Raw genomic sequence first — 14,645 nt, 5'->3', positions numbered from 1 at the left:
TTTTTTTTTTTTTTTTTTTTTTTTTCTTGTTATCCTGTTCTTTGCGCCGCTAAATCGTTCTTGTGTACCACAAACACCAGGTGAGTGTAGGCGTCCTTACTGCCACGGTGAGTTCCCACCTTCCCCCCAGATAATGACCCCGCTGGTACAGGAAGTCTTTGCTACACTTTCCCTAGTAATCTACCCACCCCCACTGCTCGTGGCTACATTCCACTGACTCATAATTTCCAAGTATGATCAGCATGCTAACAGGAAAGATACAGTCACCGGGCACAGCAGCAGCCCTGCAGAGCTGGCCAAGACCTATCCAATAACGGCCACCATTGATGGCGAAAGGGAAACGAGGACGACAACAATAACAAGAGCAGTACAAAAACCTGGAGTACGAGAACATTCAAGAACCAAACCCCTGCTGTTGTGTGGCTTCCTCCGCGCGCCAAGCATGTCCCAATTCACACCAAACTGAACTGCGCAGTGCGGCTTATTTAGCATTAGGCCTTCCGTTTGCTTCCTAGTCTCTAAAAATAATAAAATTAGCCAAGGGCAAATCACACAGCGTAGGGTTATGGGAATCAAACTGGCTGGAAGCCACCGTGACAACTGACGTTTAGATGGACCTGGATCGAGTCCGGGGGTATCCTGCTGCGTGGACAGACAGGGTCTCACCGTGGGCCATAGGCCCCCATTAGGAAATCTCTCAAATAGCACAAAGGTTTCACTGTTCAACCAGCACTTGAACCGGAAACAACCCCACCCTTCTACTTTCCTTGGTAAAGCCTCAATTTCTTTAAGGGAAAAAAAAAAAAAAAAAAAAAAAAAAAAAGCTACTTTCCTTGGTAAAGGCTCATTTTTTGAAAGGAAAAAGAAAAGCTACTTTCTAAATCACCCCATTCTTTTAAAATTTATATTCTTTTGTTTGTTGGCATCTTGCAAATTTGAAGGTAATGCCAGTTCCCTAAACCCATTCTTCTAGTGCCCCTTCATCTCCAATTACAGTCACAGAATCCTTGATGAATGAAAGGGAATCCTATGACAAAAGATAACTGTTATCAAGTGATTGCCAACCTGACAGATGAATCTAAGTAGCTAACCTCTAAATAGATTTAAAGAACTGATGATGAGCTCAAGCAAAGTCAGTTCTTAGAGTTATATTTAGTCATTTGGTCAGCTCTCTAATTGCTTAATAGACATTCTCAGAAGAGAAGTTTCCTTTAGTGCTATGGGATTTAATGGTGAAAATACATAAATAAAGGAATGGGAAGAAAGCACCTAGGTCAACTCCTGTCCAACTTGTCACTGTGAGAGTATTTGATAGAATTGAAGAAGATTAAGGCCAAGGAAACTGGCAGATCTCCCAGCACAGAATTTCCTAGGATCAAAAAGTGCCCCTACAACCCTATATGTGGCCTTGGTCCATCTTTCACCATGGGTAAGGACAATGTAAATTAGGCTGAAATCCTTAGAAGCACAGTGCTGTTCAGCTATATGAGGAATGGAGAGACAGAGAAACAAACCCAGTTTGCACATATGGAAACTGAGTCACAGAGAGATCAAGGAAGTTACAAGACTCCTTAATGGCTGATTGGAATTGGGCTGACCTGGCCAGAGTTCCTGCCAATGTAATGCACTGCTGCCAGGGTAGCTGTAACTGGCTTACTCTACAGATTGTAAGGTACTTACATGCTGATTAATTATCTATTTTCAACCTCTGTGACTGTAAATGAGATTAAAAAGTTTGAATGATGGGAAATTCAATGGTACATCATGTGTTACCAAGAGAAGAAATGTACTTATGATAAAATCCTTCCTGACACAAATAACTCCACAGAGCTATTGAGGAATGCCAGGGATGTACACATTGTGATGTTATTATTAGCCAAGACTCTAGCTGTGTTTATATCACCAGTCAGGTGCAAGGAAAAAAGACACTAAATTCTTCAAGAAAGCTTTACTGAGTGCATAGTCTTTCACTCAGAAAGTGAGTTATTTCCTGTTTCATACAAAGATGTCTATTTTTGTGAAATGATCTTTCCAAAAACATGCCTTATCAGGGAATGTTGCAAGATTTTTCCAACATCAAAAAAAAAAAAAAAATGTGCTGCTAGAACAATCACAGGCTTTTGAAGTGGGGGGAAAAATAAAGCAAAAATTCTTCATACATTAGAGAGCCCTGTACTTAGTTAGCATCAGGAGCTGTTCCTGTTGTTGCTCTTATTTCAACCTTTTTTTCTAGAAGGATCATATGAGGGTTAATCAAGCTTTCCAAGTAGAGTGAACAGGTCTCAGATGGTGGTAGCCTGACTCAAATTCTGGGTTATTGCTTGAATTAACAAAAGAAGGAAGGGGAAAGAATGGGGTGAGGGAAACAAGGACAGAGCCTAGTTTCTCTGAACTTTGTTAGAGACTTGAACTGCTTGACAGATTCAGCTCATTCAGCCTCAGACCTTCCCCATAAGGAATGAGAGATATGAGAATAAGTTAAAAGAATTACTAGCACTGGGGCTAGGGATGCATCTTAGTGATAGAACACTCACATGCAGAAGGCCCTAGTTCCATCTCCAGCATTGTCAAAAAAAAAAAAAAAAAAAAAAAAAAAGAATTACTAAATAACATTTAGCATGTCCATATGCCAAATCCTAGGCTGAGCAACCTATATAGAATATCATTTTTCCTCTTCCAACAACTTTTAAGAGTAGGTCCTATTATTATTCCCATCTTATAGATGGAGTGTCTGAGGCTTAAAGATTTGAGGTAACTTGCCCTGGGCACAAGGATAGTTAAGTTTAGAGCCCAGGAAGTTGGATCATTATACTAATCAGTCTCCCAGAGACTAGTGGAAGTCAGAGGATATAGCCTTGAAACAGTTGTCATTTGGGATGTGGTTTTTTTCTACGTTGAGAGTAGGGATTATATTATGTAGTCATCGAGGACTTCTGCTCCATCAATGTGACCTACAGTTTGAAAAGTCAGATGACATAATTTAACATAATGCTAGTTGCCATAACAAACCTCTGAACTTCAAGGAATAAAACGGAAGTTTTTCCTTGTTCATGTCATGGTTCATCCACATGGACTCTGCTCTTTATAGTATTTCAGGGACCCAGGATCCTTCCACTCTGTCCTCAGAGGCATGAACAAGAGTGGGAAGAGCACTGGGGGTTTGATGGACCAGGCCTGTTCTTATTCCAGTGGCCCAAGTTTAGTCACGTGGTCACACTGCAGGGGTGACTAAGAATGGATGCTAGCTGTGACCTCCAAAGGATCAGAGAACAGGGATAGCAGGGAGCTTCTGCAGCCTTTGCTTCAGAACCAATATCTTCATTGACTCTTCATTTAATCCCTTATTTCTGTATGCCCCAACAATGATTTTTAAAAATGGTTTTTAGGAATGATATCTAAAGAAGATTGCATTATGAAAGATACATGATGCAGTTATTTCTAAACATTATGGTGTGTAGGTGGACATTGTTTTGGTGCCACACTCAATATCCTGGAAATACCTTTCTTGGTGTGCATTAGATGAGCCTCTGACTTCCATGGAGGAGTAAATGAGACATAGTGATATAAAATCACTGTCATACCAGGATGTCATCAAGATAGAAATTTTACTCAGGCCTTGGTGTAAGTAAAAACTAAGCTTCTCTTTATTATTTTTTTGATCTTTGAAACATTCTGACTCTTAAAATACAGGATATTTCCCACTTTGCTTAGGCTACTAGGAAACTCAAAAAACTGACATTTGTTTCTCCAGGAGCAGAATAGGTGTTTTATAATGTTAATTCTATGTACAAATTTTACCTGTTTTTATTATTTTCTTATGAAAAACAAAACAATTTTCCCTTCACCCTAATTGTTCCTGATGTATATTTCATATGTAGAGAGAGAACCTGAAGATCATTGTGGTTTAAGATGAGTTAAAATAAATAATCTCATGTGCTTTAGAGTACTGCATGTGAATTTGATCATATTTGTGATTTGGAATCTGTGCTACATTCCATCTCAGTTATGGGGGTTACTCAGAAAGACAAATGTGATAGATACGCCCCAGCTGTCACGCTGCCTCCATGTACAGAAAACCCTGTGAGCAGCTGAACCTCCAAGCTAATCCCAGGACAATGGTATTCTGTTTTCCTCTTTTTCCAGCACTGGTGGCTGAACTCAAGATTCTCTCCTGCTAAAGGTCAATGGTATTCTCAGTGGCATCCTCACAACATCTTAGAGGTGAAAGCAGGTAGGTGTTGCACGCATGATAAAACTGCTCTTATTTAGGGCCTTTGCTTAATGAGGAGTTGTAAATACATGGGACTTGTGGGAATAGTTTAGAAATTAACCATGTGCTTTCATTGCAAATCTACCGGGGCTAACTAGCTGAGTGACCTTGAACAAGACACTTAACCTCTCTGGGCCCCTTTTATGTACAAGAAAAGCATTGGACCATTGGTCTACATAATCTCCTAGAACAGCATAGGTCTGTGATAAATTTTTCATACGAATGAAAATAATTATAAGTTCAAAAATTCCCCTTAACCTTTTAGTTGTAAATGATGATGTCTAGAGAAAAAGAGAGAGAACTGTCCACACATGGGTGAACCAAACTAGTGTTGAAGGTATTCAGGAACCACCAAGATCAAATATTGCTGCTCATCTTCCCACTTGGAACAACGGGAGGGCACTGTTTTGCTCTATAAAGGTGAAAGGCTGTATTAATATGAGCTGGAATTTGGCTGGGGCACCTGAACACTTAATCCATCTCTTGGCTTCAAGAATCTGATACTACCCCAGGAACGCTGTTGCAGGATTTATAGGACATGCTGGACTTGGGGATCAGCTTGCTCCACTGGTGGGGTATTGAGAGCTTCATGTCAGCCCAGCCCAGGACCATCTCAGTTTCCTGATTGCCCAAGTCATCAGGAAGAACACAAAGCATCTTCCAACTGTCATCCAGGAGGATGGGGAGCTGGCCGTGCATTGTCTTTGTTAGTAGTTCAAGACGTCTTTGCTAGTAGTTCAAGACCTAGTGCTAAAAATTCATCTTATGGTGAAACAAAGGATTAGCTAATCCTTGGGACTAACGGAGGGCCATCTACAAATGTTTCCTGTGTCTATTGCGAAACCCTGAGATGACAGAGAAGTTCCTCATTGCTCTTTGAATTTCCCCTCCCCCACTACTTCCATGGGTCACCCGAACTATTATCTCAGGCGAGCTGAGATGTTGGTCATTTTCTTGATTATTTCCAAATTAAATCTGCTTTGGGTGGGGGGGGGAGACGAAATACTTAAATCTCGTGTTGAATCTTGGAAGAATGTGTTTCCTTTTCTTCATCTATTGATTAGTTTTATTTTCCTATGAAAAACTCATTCTCTGGATACTCTAGAGACAAAAACAAAAACAACAAAAGACCCTAGAAACTGGGCACTTAAGCAATAAGAACTCAGGCAGCCGTGATCTGATACAAAACCACTGACAGAGCACAGCCGCTACCCTTAAGTTTCACACTTGCAGCCAAAACCAGGGATTCACTTTGATGAATAAATGTTAATATTGTTTTCTTTGACTCATAGTGTATGCATTTGAAATTCTCTTTGGCCTTACTTACAAGAGAGTTTCTTTTTTTCTTTTCCTTTTTTAAGGGTAGAGGCATGGGAATTTCCCAACCACACTGTTCCACTTCGAACTTCATATCTTCTTTCTCTTCTCATTTTATTTTTGCTGCAGACCTGAGTGAAGGCAAATGTGCATTATTTCATAGACTATGGGCACCAAGGAAAAACTGACTAACAATGACCACAGAAAGGCATGCATCTGAACCACTGTGACTCTCACATTTACATGTTACCAACTAGCAAAAGGCCAGGCCTAAAACACCTACCCCCTGGTAGAGCTGTGTTCTATTATTATTTAAGCACAGCTACAAGATTTCTGACATAAAAGAGTGGATGACTGAGTGTTTCTCTATGATAAATGGCTGCTTTTGCCTGACCTCTTTCTTTATTTCTTGGGTAATAAATCTATTGTCATGCATTTAAATAGAGAAGAATGAAAGCACCCACAACTGAGAGCTGGAGATACATTCCCTTCCTCTAACAGCATAAGGTTGTTTCTCATTAGTTTCATTTGTGCCATGAAAATTCCAACATGATACCAAACGAGAATAATATTTTAAGTTTTGTCACACTGCTAGCTAAGAGATCTCAAGGCACATCGTTAAGTCACATATTTATCACACAACAAAGCAAACAGCCTTTCAAAACTGAGAAAGTTAAAGCCTCACATGAGAAGTCTGTAGCCACAGTTTCCTGATTCCTGTTTACACATCTCATTTGTTAAATCAGATTCCTCCAGAGCACACCTCTCACCAAGGTTCCTGTTATGATTCCACTCTGGTTTGTGTCTTTGGGAAGCACGTTCATGGATGTTTATGGACAAGGCACAGAAGGTGGGGCTGGCTAAAACACAAATCAATTCAGGAATTCCTCTCTACAGCTGCCTGGGGAGGTAACAGTTAATTTGGGTGCTGGAGTCTGTGTAGAATGCAGACTAAAGGTTAAGAGGCAAGGTTTCAGTAAAAATGTTTGGAAGCTGCATACCACACAGTTGGAAGTGAAGGGCTGAGCTATTTTCTAGGGAATTTGAATTATGCGTGCATCTGATCAAGAACAATAACTGAATTTGTGTCCAGTAATAATAACTCCTCAGTTATACATATGCTTAGAATTTACACTGCATTTCTCATGTGTTCTGTCTCATTGAACCTCAAAACAACTCTGTGCAAGTCAGGCACAGTGGTGCATGCCTGTAATCCCAGCAACTATGGAGGTTGAGGTAGGAAGATGGGGAGTTTGAGGTCAGCCTCAGCAATTTAGTGAGAGCCTTAGGCTCTAAGCAGCTTAGTGAGACCCCATCTCAAAATTAAAAGAGCTATGAATGTAGCTTAGTGTTAAAGTCCCCTTGGGTTCAATCCCCAGTACCAAAAAAAAAAAAAAAAAAAAAAAAGATAGTGCAAACAAGACTGCTATTTTCAATGCCACTTTGGAGATAAGAACTAGAAGTTTCCAGAAGGAACGGTTGACTCCCTGTGAACCAGATGTGAGTGGCAAGCTGGGGCTCACACTCAGGTTTCACTGAACAGACTGCCTCCAGCCTCAAATCCAGTCACGTGCTTAAAGGAATTCACCCATTTTGCCAACTTTCCATTTGACAAACATGAAGGTCCTGTTAATCTAATATTGCACTTCTATTAGTTATTTTGCATTGTACTGAAAACACAAAAGACAAGTTCTCATCACTTAAAAAAGTCGTCACGATGAAATTTACGTCTTCCTCCTCACTCTCCACTTGGCATTCTCTTTTAATTTTTTGTTGTTGCTTTTGCCATTTAGGTTATATTAGAAATTAGAGGAAGGTCAAAATTGTATGGCGAAAGCATACAGTGATCAAAGTGTGCTAGGCGCCACCACCCCTATCTTTTTCTCCAGGCTTTTTGAGTGGAAGTTCTGACAACAGGAGCTGTTGTGTTGCTGTGTTCCACACAGTGTCATTTTATTTTCCTGAAAACATTTGTCCTTGCTACAAGTGGCTTAGAGGTTAGAATTCAGGATTGGCAGGCAGGATTTGTGGTTTCTATTATTAGCCCTGCCACCGTTTTATCGCACAAGGGTGAGCCCTAAGCAGTGTGGTTTATTGGAGAGAGAACTTGATTAGAAGTGACCTTTCTGTGAATGAGCGATGGTGAATACCACGGCTATGCATCAGCTGAGCTAAGGGTCCAGACTCCAGCCTGAGAGTCCCTCTGTCACTTGAGGGTTGATGCGACTGAGGGATCCAATCCATCCTCTGCAGGGAGATTTGCAGAAGAATCCTATTGCACCTTTCTACCACTTTCTACAGTGGAAACAGAAGCCACACTTCAAGAGTACTAACCAAGAAAGATGAAGGAATTTGAGCATTACCTTCCAAATACACTTCAGGGTCCATACACAAACCCATAGGTCTTCACTCTGTGTGTGTGTGTGTGTGTGTGTTCAGATGAACTTTTGGGTGACCTAAGCTGTTTGCAGAAGTAGGGATGGGGTAGGGGGCGTGTTTTCAGATGATCACTGGATCACTGATCCTTGAATTTGGATATCACAATCCAGTCTAGACCAAAGAATTTCAAAAAAGGGAGGAAGACTCCTAGAAAGATCTGTTACAGCCTTCTAAACTATAGCCAAACAATGAAAGCAGATTGGGTTGGCCCCACACTTCCCCCAGATGCAGACCCAAAACCTCTTCATGCTCTTCAGAGTTCCTATGAATACCTATGCTCCACTGTCATTCCAAATATTCCAGATGCTGATCTCTTCCTCTCCAGGACTTCTGAACATTGCCCATGCCCAGTGTCTCCAGGTCCAGAGTTCTCTCAGAGGAATTCTCACTAGCCTACCCTTGGAACTCAACCTGGGCTCTCCCACAGAAATGCTCTGCTCTTTGTTACATCCCACCCGGAAGACATAGAACCACAATGACCTTGACTGACCTTGCCTCACTGAATTCAATTATGATACTTTAACAATTAGGCTCTTAGCAATTGGCCCTAATACAAGGAAAAATTTTTGTTGGTTTTCAAAGAAAAATTCTAGAGCAAAACTAAACTGATGTAAATGGAAGAGATCTATCTGAGGGCAGGTGGTGCTGATGCTTGGAAGGCTCCTCCTTTCTGCTGTCCTCTGAGAAGAGCACAGGACAGACGGACAGCACTGCTCTCCTGGTCAGGAAAGCTGGGCTGACTCATCCACCAGCCTTGTCACCTGTGTCAGTCTCTAGCTGTCACTGAGAAGGTTTGAATTGCTCAGCTGTGGAGTTAGTATGTCTGTTGAACACATTCACTAGTTCTTTTTTAAAAGCTGAAAGTTTAAGGGTTTATTTTTTAGGCTGTATCAAAATGTCACTTTGTCAAAACCACTACTTCTAAATGCCATGTACACTTGGTGCATTATCTGTGACAGCCCAGCATCTTGCCACTCTAAGTCATCGACACTAGTTCTTGGTTAACAAGCAGAAAAACCCAATAGGATAGGCCTAAACATGGAAGGGGATGGGTTTGGAAAAGGGGAGAGCCTGAAAATATATTTTTGTGACTGTGAATACTTTTTTCTTGATTTTTCTTTTTTTGCATTAATAACGTTCTATTCCATTGAATTACTATTTAGTGAATGATAGTCCTGAGCTAGGCACTTGGCTAGGATCTGGAAATGAAATGATAAATAAGATTGCCAAGGTTCCAACTATCAAAAAAAACTTAAAACCTCCCAGGGAAAATATAGTTAAGTATATATTGTAATAGGGCATATCAATCTCAAAGGCAGAATCTAGGAGGGGCATCCAACCCAGATACAGGTAATAAGGAAAGGCCCAGCTAGAGGAAAAGATATGTTTGTTGAAGTTCTTGCTACCTATTTTCCTTTTTTTTTAATTTTTTTTTATTTTAATGGCAGTTGAATAGTGTCTCTCTCTCATTTTAAATAATACTGTCATTAGCCAGCCTTATCAGGTCATTTGTCACAATAGTAGACCTCACTGTTACCTGTCCAATCAGCAGGTTTGATGTGGTTTATCTAGAACCCTCTACCTCTAAAATTTTATAACATGTGACCCAGTGCAGGTGATGTCAGTTGGCAGATGGTAGAAAGGCAAAAATACACGTGTGGAGCATTTCTACCAACACATAGGCATGATTTTATGTATTTTGCCCTTCTAATAATCAGTATATGTATAAGGAGAATCAATTAATTAACCCCAGTTTTCATTCCAATAAAGCATAATTATTATGGTAAATCTTTGTATGGTTTCATTTTTAAAAATCAAAAATGCATTCTAAGATCAAATATAAAGTATTTTGGATTAGCTACATTTTTAAAAGTATCTGTGCCATTGTTCATTGAGTAGAAATGCTTTGGTTAAAATGTGTGGTTTGTATGATCTGTGCTTTTTCTCCACTGGGACATAGAGTAATTGAAAGTTGAGTGCAGACTTCACGACTGTGTTTTTTGAATTGATAAAATCATCTTAGGATTGCTTTGTAAAGCTTAATTAATGCTTTTTAAATGCTTTAAGATATTATTAAAGGCATGGAAAGAAAGTTTTATTCTGAATTCTAAAATATTAGCCTTCCAAATTATCTCTACAAAGAATATGAGATTTCTTTTATGTCAAAAAACTGCAGAAGCAAAGTGGGGAAGGAAAGAACTGAGGAGATGATCTTTCCCGAAAGGAAACATAAGCGATGACATTTCCACTGCGTTCCTTTATGTGACGCATCGCCTGGGAGCACCATTCTGATCTCCAAAGCTCCTGTAATTTACATCTTAGAATTCATAATGCCTAGAATCATTGTGTGCCATGCTTACCAAAAGATGACCTCCAACATTCAATCAAAGAAGTTTCTCATGCAATTTACTCAATGCCTGTGAGCATAAAGGGAGGGGGGAAAAACACTAAAGTACTCTATTCCTGAATTCTTACTTAAGATTTCTACTTGTTTGATAAATGTGAAATAAAGAGATTCTAGTTTCTTTGTTAATAATATGCTTTTTTGAAATCAGTGGAATGCATATTCCTCAACAATAAATGGGATTAGCTGGAGCTGATTATCAATCATGAAGAGAAAACCATTTAATTTTTAATTATTTAAAATGTAGATCATTCTTCTACCTGGAATGACTAAAAATCATAATAATAACAATTCCCTTTATTCATTCTATTCAGAATAAAAGTCTTTGTTGAAATGTTAGACAACTATTTTGTTTTTGTCATATTCTTCTTTTGTATTTAAAGCATTCAGTGAATAATTGCTTAAAGAAGTGACAAGAACATAATCATTTTTAAGAAAAAAATCGTTTAGGATCATTTTGCTGTGTAGACATGTGTGAAGTAAGGACTTCTAAAAAGTTAATTAAAAGCCAAATTGCTGAAAATGATTCAAACTCATGATGGTGTTTTAGGAATGTCAAATGGAAAGAACTTTCAGGACAAAAAAGAATCAGTATCCCCAAAACTGCCACAGATCAAAATGTTCCTTGTTATTTGGAATACTATCACTCAGATGTCCTCTCCAAGACCCATCCAAAATGTCCTTTCTCTAATGCAATTTTCCTTGGTAAACATAGAGTGAGTCTCTCCCATCTGAGTACATGTAATGGGCAGGCTACTAATGATACAAAGATTAATAGGAAAGAGTCTCAGTTCTGTCCCTGAAATGGGGGAGTAAACCATAATCAGACAATTTACAGTCCAACAGGCAAAGTGCCATTAGGACTACTTGACCATGTGAGTTCTAGGAAAAACAAGAAGAGATAATTACAGGCCTCACATTCCACAAAGCTTTCTCCAAACTTCTACCAGGGCAGTTTATTTGGAGTCAGTTCAATCTCCACACTAAACTGAAGCAACACCATTCATTCCTGTAGTGTTCTGTATATACTGGGCATTGTGCTAGACACTGTCTGGAGTTCTGATACACATGTGACCCATGCCACTGTTGATACAGAGCCCAACAGAAGCCCAAAAACATGAAAGACAAACTGGATGATTTTTGTTGAGTAAACAAATTAATATTAAATGAACTCATTGACCCAGAGAAGAGACTTTAGAAAGTAGAATTCAAAAACACACCCAGTGGCCATGGTTCAGGAAGCTGAACTTGATGCATGATCATGAGGCATGGGGAAATGGTTTTTTTGTTTTGTATTTCCCAATACTGTACTTATAACTTATGGTCACTTGGGAAAGAAGCTTAACTTTCTCAACTCCTGAATCTTAACAATTAAAGAAAATCAAAACAAAGTGAAGTAATCAGGAAACCATTATCAGGAGTTACTATAAAGAATTTTCTCTGCTTTCAATAATCTTATGAAAAAGATTTAAGCATGAATTTCAATACTTTTAGGAAAATGTTGGTCATAATATTGTAAAATAAGAAACAACACAAATATTCATTAGCAGGATGATGGAGAAACATATCTTCATAGTAAAATAAAAAGAAATTAACTACTTACAAAGTGACAACAACATTCTTGAAACTCAAAATTTATGTTGAGTGAAAAAAGCCAGACACAAAAGAATACATATTATCTAATTCCATCTATGTAAAGTTCAAGAAAAGGCAAAACTCATTTGTGAGATAGAACACTGGTCGTCTGGGGAGACAGAGAGAGAATTACTGGGAAACAGCAAGAGAGAACTTTCCAGAATGATAGAAATATTCTATATCTTATTTTGAATGGTGGTTATATGGTTGTATACAATTGTCAAAATTCCTTGAATTGAACCTCAAAGACTCATGCATTGTACATAATTTGCACCACAATTTTTTAAAATCTTAGAAACATTGTGTACGTCTTAATTGTCATTGCTTTACCAGAATTTTCATTTAAAATGTAATCTTAGAGGCCTCATCTTCACTTTGCAGATATGCTTCTTAAACTCTGAATTCATTTTGGGTGCTACAGGTGTAGTTCAGTGGTAGAGCGCTGACCTCACATGCACAAGGTCCTGGGTTTCATCTCAGCACCACAAGAATGAACAAACAACAACCTGTATTAGTCATTTTGTAAATGATACCATAACACGAGTAAATTATGGGTAAAATGTTGGGTACAGATACAGTGTTAGGCCAACTAAGTACAGGCCCTTTGCCCTCTATCAGACTCCCTTCAGAAATCATTGCATTGATATATTTCTGTTTGGTGAGCGTGTCCACTTGGCAGTTCCTTTAAACCCTCACACAGCTCACAGGGATATCAACCCAAAGTCTGAGTGTTTGCCCCTGGAGAGGCGGAGGCTTTGGGCTGACTCATTCACACCCTCTCACCTGGCCTCCCAACCCAGCACTTGCATTTGTGAAGCAGTTGGTCTGGTTAGGGATTTAATCTGTGGCAACAGAAGCTGAAGGCCTGCCTCTCTCAGGCAGCATGCATGGAAATGAGAACCTGACCTTGGCCTTGTTAGCACTCTCTTCCAAACAGCTGAGTGAACCAGCCACTGGCACAGGCCAGTATTACATGAAAATATGCTGAGTCGATAGAGATCTTTGGGCGCACAAAACACCACTCTTTTCCCCTTAAGTCCTGGGTGATAAGAAGCAAGTTCTCAAATTTTCTAGTACCCAGACTCATACTTCGATTCACCCTGCTGCCCTGCTAGTCCCTTCTGTGCCCCCAATCAAATATTCAAGTAGCAGGTAGGATTTTTTACAAACATGGGTTTATGAAAAATGTCACAATATTTTGTTCCAAAATCAAAATATATCTGAGTATAAGTCCTCATCATGCTGGGCCTCACCTCATAGCATTGTGCAAAAGCCCCTGGGAACTTACCCAGAGCACGTCACTTGGACCTGAGTCCTCTTGTCTTCAGTCCATACCCATCAGCACCTTGTGCTCATCACCCAGGCTCTCATGATCACTTAAGGTCAGACAGCTCCACAGACTCCTGCCAAGCTTGGCACAGAAGTCTTTGCCAGGGCCGAAAGCTCCAGGGTCTAATATCCAGCCTCTCTAGGTACGCCACGAAGTCCTTCCTCTCCAAGTTCTTCCCTGAGGTGTTTACAGGAGCTGGGCCTGGGGCTCTACTACTTGATGAAAAACCCCAAGATCACCATCTTTCTCAGTTTCAGGGAGTCTCCTTTTCTCTCTGTTTCTGTTCTCCTTCCAAAGTATTCCCTTTGGGATAGGACTTGGGAAGGAGGGAGGAAGAGAGAAAAATATGACAAGAAAACACAAATTAAAATTTCAATTCCACACTCATATGCACACATCTTAACAATACCATCCATGTGGCAGTCAGGATACCTGGGTTTTATTTGAAACTTTATTACTGATCAACCGTGAGAATTTAGGCAAGTTCCTAAATACAGAAAGTCTCACTTTCCTTATCTACACAATGGAAATAAGTTTTAGCCCAACTCTTTTACATTTCTATTTTGAGGACTAAAGTAAACAGCAATAACCTTGTACCTTTGACAAAATCTGTTTTCCATTTATTAATTCATATACTCTCTTACACAATCCTTAAAAGATGTAACAGTGTTTTATAATGAGCAAAGAAGGGCATGAAAATTATATAATGTGGTGCTTTTTAAATGAAGATTCAGCAATCACATGTTGATGTATTTTTTGTCTCTTCCATGCCTGTCCCTGTGTTAGTCAGCTTTTCATCACTGTGACCAAAATATCAGACAAGAAAAACTTAGAGAAGGAAAATAGTATTTTGGGATCATAGCTTCAGAGGTTCAGTCCCTGATCAGCTAACTTCATTGCCCTGGGCCCAAGGTGAGGGTGTAGTGAAGGGAAGCTGTTCCCCTTATGGCAGCCAGGAAGCAGAGAGGGAAGGAGGAAGGGGCCCACAGGGAAGAAGCACCCTTCCAGAGTTCATCCTCAGTGACCCACCCCTTGTAGCCACAGCCCACTTTTGCCTACAGTTACTAGCTAGTCAGTCCATTCAAACTGATGGACTGATTAGTTTAGAACTCAGGTGATCTAATCATTCACCTCATTATCTCTGCGTTAACAGGAGCTTTTGGAGGACTCCTCATATCCAAACTATAACATATAGTAAAAAGGGATGCTGGAAGAGCCCATGGCACTCCCAAAAGAATGACCAAGTGCCT

General features: G+C 39.7%; 1 long non-coding RNA gene across 2 annotated transcripts in view; it reads right to left on the bottom strand.

Moving 5' to 3' along the window:
• LOC124992417 (uncharacterized) overlaps window positions 1–14,645 on the bottom strand; it is a 136,427-nt gene that overhangs the window by 100,498 nt on the left and 21,284 nt on the right. For both annotated transcript variants that reach the window (XR_007110120.1, XR_007110121.1), the window contains exons 2-3: window positions 12,396–13,711; window positions 5,598–5,718 (exon numbers count right to left, since the gene is read on the bottom strand). This is a non-coding gene — a long non-coding RNA (uncharacterized LOC124992417). The remainder of the gene's footprint in view (window positions 1–5,597; window positions 5,719–12,395; window positions 13,712–14,645) is intronic.

Source organism: Sciurus carolinensis, chromosome 9 (assembly GCF_902686445.1).
Source record: "Sciurus carolinensis chromosome 9, mSciCar1.2, whole genome shotgun sequence".
NCBI lineage: Eukaryota > Metazoa > Chordata > Mammalia > Rodentia > Sciuridae > Sciurus > Sciurus carolinensis.
This window is presented reverse-complemented; position numbering and strand designations above follow the sequence as displayed.